Raw genomic sequence first — 7,740 nt, 5'->3', positions numbered from 1 at the left:
TGCTCGTTAAGTATTAATAAGCATTAATTATATGCTTGTAAAGTATTAACACACTCCTTATTGTACTTTCATCTGTTAACATACTAATAGGCCATTAATAATACACTTATTCATAGCCAACCCTTCACATAACCCGAACCTTAACCCTTACCCTATCAAAATGACTACTCATGCTTATTATTCCTTAATGAGCACAACTTAATGTAAAGTGATTCCGAGATCACATACCTGCCAAAGTCGGGGAAGATGAGCATCTTTTTGCTTTGGTGGTTTTTGTGTAAAAACACAGTATGTTTTTTAGCCTCTTAACTCCCACCTGAACCAAGCACATTTTCTCCAGTTTGGCTTTACCCAAATCTGAAAGCTTCTTGAAAAAAAGCATCAAAATGGAATCGAAAAGCATAACAACACAGTGACTAAAAAGCGACAAAAACACAATAAAAGGGTGACTAAAACATGCCAGAAAAGCATCAATAATACAACAAAAAAATGACTATAGAGCGAGAAAAAAGTGACGAGACAAAAAAACGAGCGTTAACAATGCAACAAAAAGTTAGGCCTTAGCTTTCAAATGAGGCGCTACACTGTTGCTCTGCAGTTGAGAAGCTTTCGAGAAGAGTTTGGATGATTTGGCGATGATGAAAACGGACCCTCCACCACACAAACTTGCCAAACCCTGGGCTACAGTTTATAAGCTTTATTACATTTTATAACAAAAATGCAAGAAATACAGTTCTGTGCTTGCTACGGTTGTAAGATGAGTTGACTCTTAGTAGCCATTTGGAAACAGAAGTTGAAGATGGATTGAAAACTCAGACACACTTATTTTTTCTGTGAAAGTGTGATTTTGTATGTGCAGCTTTTGTTGAATGTTTTTGTTGTTTTAAGAGTGGGTAAACAATCAGCTATCCTCAGTAAATCAACTCCAAAGGAAGTCGAAAAACACATTTGACCATTTTTGTCCCGGCATTGGCACACATAACACACATATTTGGCTCAGTCACCCCCGATCCACTCTTGTTGTGTTTGTGGTGAGCTGGGACTCAGTGCTCTTTGTGGTCGTCCTGTTTATAAAGCACCACAGTGAACCACTTGCCTGGAGTCATGAGGAGTGATGTGGATGGATGGGAGGCATGAGAAATGTGCCAGTGGCCGTGGGTTTAAAGTCTGAATAGCTTTACTCCAGGTGTGTCCCTGAGGCTCCCCATACACACACAGACACACAGACCCTTCACAAGTGCACACACATAACGCCTTGGCTAAACAACTGTCCACATTCCAAAACACTATAATCAGGCTGCGCTCTCTTCCTGCAGCGCCTTCATCTCTTCCTGTCCCTCTGCCTCCTCCTCGGATTCATCTGTTTCACACGAGCTACGGACCACACACAAAATCAATGAGACAATGACGCTTTATTCACCGCTTCATGAAGACAAAGCCAAGATTGTGTAGGAAATTCTCTTTGACAGAATTTCTGCTTGAATTTTGTTCCGAGCATTAACAGGTTAAAGTTTTATCTAATATTATTTTTAAGGATGAAATGCAGTTTCTTCTAATTCTTTCTTCTACTGTATAATGATGTATTCAGTTGGACACCTTTATTATCATGGCTTTGCTTTTGGAAATGGCCCTGTTTCTGAATGTGGATGACAAATCTTATGAGGTCTCATGTTTTATTTAATTAGCCATTACACACTGCATCGGAGCTGCGTTTCTACTGTTTTACATCGCCGTTGCTGCCAAAGGTTGCCTGCTCTAACACTGACGGTGCAGCAGTAAATCAGACAGTGTTGCAGTAGAAAAACCCTCATTATACACAATCTTGCCGGGTGTGATGATTTGCTGCACATCTTTGTATTCGTGGAGGCTGCGGTGCCAGGTGTCTTTGCTCTGACAGCTCTTCACTGCCGATGTTTAGGCCAACAAAGCTAAAGACATGCCCCACAGATGAACCACGCTGCTGCTGCTGCCGCCGCTGCTGCTGTCATCCCGATTTTTTTCTTTATGGCACTTTTTCAAGACCGCTTATATCTCTCGATCTGCTCTTTCGGCTCAAATTGCATCTGTCCTTGTGAATGTTTTTGCTTCCCGTCTTCCCTCAGTCTTGTTGCTTATCCTCCTCCTTCTCCTCCAAGCCACACCGTCCTCTGTGCAGCTTCTGTTGAATAAATGCAACAGTCACGTGGCGCAGATGATCCATGGGTCACTTTTTCCTCAGCGCCATATGGTTCACCTGCACACCTCCTGAAAGTTTGTGTCTCTGTAGAGAGAAAAAAAAAATGCTGCGGGTTTCAAGGTTATCTGCCTGGTGTTTTTTCTTGCTTTTTCAACTGCCCCATGAGTAAACAAACAATTTCTTCCAAAAAAAAAAAGCTCCTCATGGACTGGAGGTTAAGGTTTGTCTCCAGAAGGAATTAGGAAATGGTCAGTAGGACAGCTGGACTGAAGGATTTAGATAAGTTACACTTAAGAAAACCCACAATGCCTGATTAGCTGTTGTTGCATGGTTCCGGTTACATTGAAAAGGCACCATAATGATCCAACCTATGCATCCTGTAGATAACACCTATAATTATGACAGGCTACTATTATTGCATTGAAAAGCACCAACCACCATTTCTGTGCAAGAAATGGTGGTTGGTGCTTTTCGGAGGAGCTTTTCGTCAATGATGAGAGCAGAATATGTGCCTAATTATGGGATATAGTGTTTCATAATACATTGCTCAGTTATAGCTCAGTTTGAGTAAAATATGAAAGAGGTTGATTCTCAGAAGTTCACATAGCAGCAACATGTGCAGGATTCATTGAGGAAAAACATATATTTACCTTTTTGAGACCCATATGTATGAGTGGTCAGCATGGCGCCTTTACTTTCCATCACAATGGTCTCTACAACACTCCAGGGTCAATTGTTTTGTAGGTTTTCTGGTGAGTGGGTCCGTCAGCAGTGAAAACCTACTAGGAACTAAAAACAATTGACCCTGGAGCCACTAATGGAAAGTAAAGGCGCCGAGCGAACCACCCATACAGCTCCTGGGTCACTAAAACCTCAAACACGCACTAATAGAAAGTTGTTTTTTTTACATGAAAAGTTGCATAATGGTAAATGGTCTCAACTTATATAGTGCTTTTCCACCTACATTAGGCACTCAAAGCGCTTTACAGCAAGGATCCACTCACCCATTCATACTCTCATTCATACACCAATGTACGCAGACACTGGGGGCAATGTGGGTGAAGTGTCTTGCCCAAGGACACAACGACAGTGTACACTTTCAGGAGGTGGGAATCGAACCCCTGACCTTCCGATCATGAGTCGCCACCTGCGCACCTTTAACCGCTTAATCGCCGCCGGTCATTTTCTCCAGTTCAGCTTTACCCAAATCTAAAAGTTTACAGCCTATAGTCCAGTGTAATTTGAAAGCTTAGACAAAACTAATGTTAACTGATCATTTTCCTTGTGTTTTTGCCACTTTTCTGTTACTCTTTTGTAGCGTTTTTATTGCTTTTTTGTCACATTATTGCCACATTATTGTCACATTATTGTCACTTTTTTGTCACTTTTTTGTCACTTTTTCATCATATTTTTGTCACTTTTTCATCAAATTTTTATCAGTATTTTGTCACTTTTTCATCACTTTTTTATCACTTTTTTGTCACTTTTTCATCATATTTTTATCACTTTTTTGTCACTTTTTCATCATATTCATATCACTTTTTTGTCACTTTTTCATCATATTTTTATCACTTTTTTGTCACTATTCATCACCTTTTTGTCGCTTTTGCGTCACATTTTTGTCACTTTTTTGTCACAGTTTTGTCACTTTTTCGTCGCGTTCAGTTTTTTGTCACTTAATTGTTGTTCTTTGGTTGCTTTGTTTGTTGCATATTTGCCACTTTATTGCAACATTTTCATCCTCGTTTTTGTCTAATTTTTGTCGCTGTTACATCACTACTTTTTTCAAGAAGCTTTCAGATTTGGGTAAAGCCAAATGGGAGAAAATGTGCTCAGTTCAGGTGCAGAAATGTGATTTACTTAACACATATCAACTCTAACCTGGTCCTGTCGTGGATTGTGGGGAAATACCTGCTGTGAACATAGACAAGCCGACAGTTGTGACACTGACTGACTTTAGTGACAGTTGTTGAATTCACACGTTCATTAAACTAAAGCAGCATGATTGTAGCTAAACATCTGGAACAACACTGAAATATGAACTAATACAGGATGATACATGCATTTCACATCATGTTTGAGAGGTCTAAACTCCAAAACATTATGTACATTATGAGACCCCATAGAGACAGAATATTTTATGACCGTTATAATTGCATTTTCTACTCGGTTGGTTTTCATGAGTTTGGACAGTAATCTTAATTACAATTAATTTTGCAGCCTTGACTCTACATTGGTTGAATGTAGATGAAACCAGTAAAATCTCGCTGTCAAACGCCAAGACAAGATGCAGACGCCACACAGAGAGATTTTTTGGCAGTAAGCCTGGAAATAAATCCTTGAGTTTTGTAACTTCTTATCTATGTGGTAATAGATCAGCGATATCACATATTTCATTTTTAAACCCGAGCAAACAGATGTCTATATTTCTAAACAGATTCACAGCCTAGACTGTATTATGAAGCAGAGCTAACTGCGGTGTGACATTTCACAGACACTAGGCTATTCCTGTGTTCATCTCCAGACTTGTGCCGCACCGACAACTTTAGGAGCTTCATCATTATACAACTATCCGTCACAGTCAAACCCACTTGACTGAACCAATAACCATCACCGTAAGTCAACACCTCCCCCTCCTCGCCTCTTGTCTTCAGCCTGAACGCTCACAAGCGCCACACCTGAAGCCTCCCGCCCTGCATACATGCAGAGATAACCACAGGACTCACATTCTCCACAAAAGAAGTGGGTAGTGACCAAAAGGGTCAATCAATTAAGAGAAGCATTACGTAGAAATCAAAAGTAGTCATCCAAAGATGCTCAGGTTTAGAAAAGACATAGGTGAAAATACTACTTGATGGAATCTGAGAGACAAAACATATGAAGCTCTTGTCATTTATGAACTTACTCATTGACAAAAGTGTTTTAAGTATGTAATAAAATCAATCAAGCTGTAAATGGTACAGTATAATGAATCCTCAAGTTGTTACTGAAGTAAAAGGACTTGAGTAAGCGTTACTGATTACCAAACTCCTCTGCTGCACAATGAACTGCATTTCAACCCCACGCTCCGTTGCAGAGAAGTGTTTGTTGTAAAGGCACAAACCTGAGTTCAAACAGAGCTGCTTGGCTGCATACAGAGGCGCAGGCACACCTTGAGAGTTTCCTTGGTGTGAGTGGAGTGTTAATAACAAGTGCGGGGTTAATAATGTGAAGGCTTTGGTAAACTGCAGTGACCCCCACGGCCTCTGATTAGTCCAACCTGACACGGTTATTAGGGCTCTTTTCATCTGGCACCAGGCTGTTCCCAGGCAGCTGCACTCTGGACAGGGCAAGGGATTCTGCCGCATTCTTCATCTTTATTCAACAGGGAGATTTGTTTCCGTCAAGTATGGATTAGATATCTCTGTTTAAGACAAGCAGATAGGTATTCATGAGGGCAAGAAGATCCCAGGTGTGGATGAGTGTCCTGCGGATGCTCTATCCCCCGATCCTCCAGTTATGTCCTCTGTCCTGACCAAGATCCCTGGCTCAGGATTCGCAGGCGCTGCAACAGTCACCCATTATTCCTGGAGGATGGGTCAAATGCAGAGGAACGAGAAAGTTATTATAATGATTAAAAAGATTTTTCTGAAGTTCTCATAAACTCTTGGTGTGGGCCGGGGGATGAAAGCACAGGGAGGGAAGGGAAGAGAGGGAGTTCAGCTTCTTGATAGCCTGGTGGATAAAACTGTTTTTCAGTCGACTGGACCTGGCTCGTGGATTGCGCAGTCTCCTCCCTGAAGGCATTACCTTGAAGAGACTGTGTGATGGGTGTGTAGGGTCATTGGTGCTTGAATGTTGGGGCATTTTTCTTCCGATTTACCTCGTTTAGAATAAATAATAAAACCTTTTATCCATATCTTTTTAGTTCCATTACAGCGATGCAGTTCAGTCCATATATTCTAGGTCAAGCCATGCTCTTACCTAGAGAGAAAAATACTATATGGTTGGTACTCGGTCTGAAATTGTCTCTGTTAGAGATTTTGTACAAACCTAGAAGAAACACTAACTGGCAGTCACTGTCTTTCATAGTTAACAGTTATGTGTGTAGTTTAAGGGATTGGGCTGTATGTATATGTGTTGCAACTTTTTAATTTCTCCAAGTTTGTTCATCAATACAGATTTGTGTCTTGTGTGTCCACCACACGTGATAAAAAATGTGCACAATTTGACCATTTAAAGGAAAAGGCCACCATTTTCCCATACTGAGATATGTTCTTGCCTGAGCTTAGACGAGTTGATGCGTACCTGTCTGGTCTTTGTGCGTGCCCTCAGTCACGCAATTAGATGTTGTTAACATTTGGCCTCTCCCAATATATTCCTATAGCTCCAAACGGAGTGAAGTTAGAAGCTACCAAGCTCTTCCACATGAAGCACAAAGACCAGACAGGTATGTATCACTTGGACTTGTCTAAGCTCAGGTAAGAACATAATCTCAGTATATAAAAACGGTGGCCTGTTCCTTTAAAGCAATGATTGTGGTCTATTTTTCCCCCCACATGCTTCTTTTTCGGGACAACAGTTGCTTTTTCTAAAGAGTTTTGCTATAATCTTTAATAACTTAAAATTCAAACTTCTTTGGTATTGCTCAAATTTACAAACATGACACTGGACATCTGCTCAAGCACTTAAACTAAACTCTCTTTTTTTCTTGACAAACCATTCATTCACCTATAGTATATTGCATTTTTCATTTTCCACCTTTCTGCGATGTGATCCTTTAGCGACATTCAACACCTCGGGGTTATAGCCAGTATGAGATGTCAGCCCCATTACCTTTACTTCACTTTGGGAATAAATATTTCTCCTTTGACATGAATATAAATGGTCCAACAGCTTTCCCAGTAAGGTATCGAGTGTTTTAATATTACAGGGCAAATTTGCTGTTGGCTCACAGAGGTTACTGATGGTGACAGCGCTTATGGGGATCGTTTTGAATAAGAGGGTAAAGTGTCGTCTTGCCCTGACTCGCCCTGAGCCCATGGGGAGGGAAGTTAGGGGCAATTCACCTAAAACACTGTAATCACAGCCCAAAGGCATCCTGCATGCAGAGGGGCACACTGCTACTGCGGCAATGTCCCGCTTTCGAATGGGAGCAGGTGCCAGTGTTCCTGCGGCGATGTATTTCAGAAGAATGTGCACAAATGTTGCTGCACCTCATCATTTAAATTAATACAGTCCATTATCTCACTTCTTGCTTTGTCTATAAATAAAAACACTAAATCTACATAAATCATTAATGACATGTCAGGGAATTGCTCCATTGCATTTGATTTACAGGTCTGTTGTTTTTTCTTAAAATAATATAGCTGAATCTTTCTGCATTGTCTTAATTGGTCCAACAGGGGTTTTCGATCCTTAATGACCTAAGGCTTTGGTACAAGCTTTGATACATCTATCTTCAATTTGGGACTGTTTATTTTTTTTATTTTTTACCAGGTTTTGAAATTTTAACAATTTCCAGAACCCCCAAAACACTTCTTCCTATCATGTGACTTAAATGGTCACATTTATATAGCACCTTT

The sequence above is a fragment of the Gobius niger genome (assembly GCF_951799975.1).
Source record: "Gobius niger genome assembly, chromosome: 8".
In the NCBI taxonomy this organism is placed as follows: Eukaryota; Metazoa; Chordata; class Actinopteri; order Gobiiformes; family Gobiidae; genus Gobius; species Gobius niger.
This window is presented reverse-complemented; position numbering follows the sequence as displayed.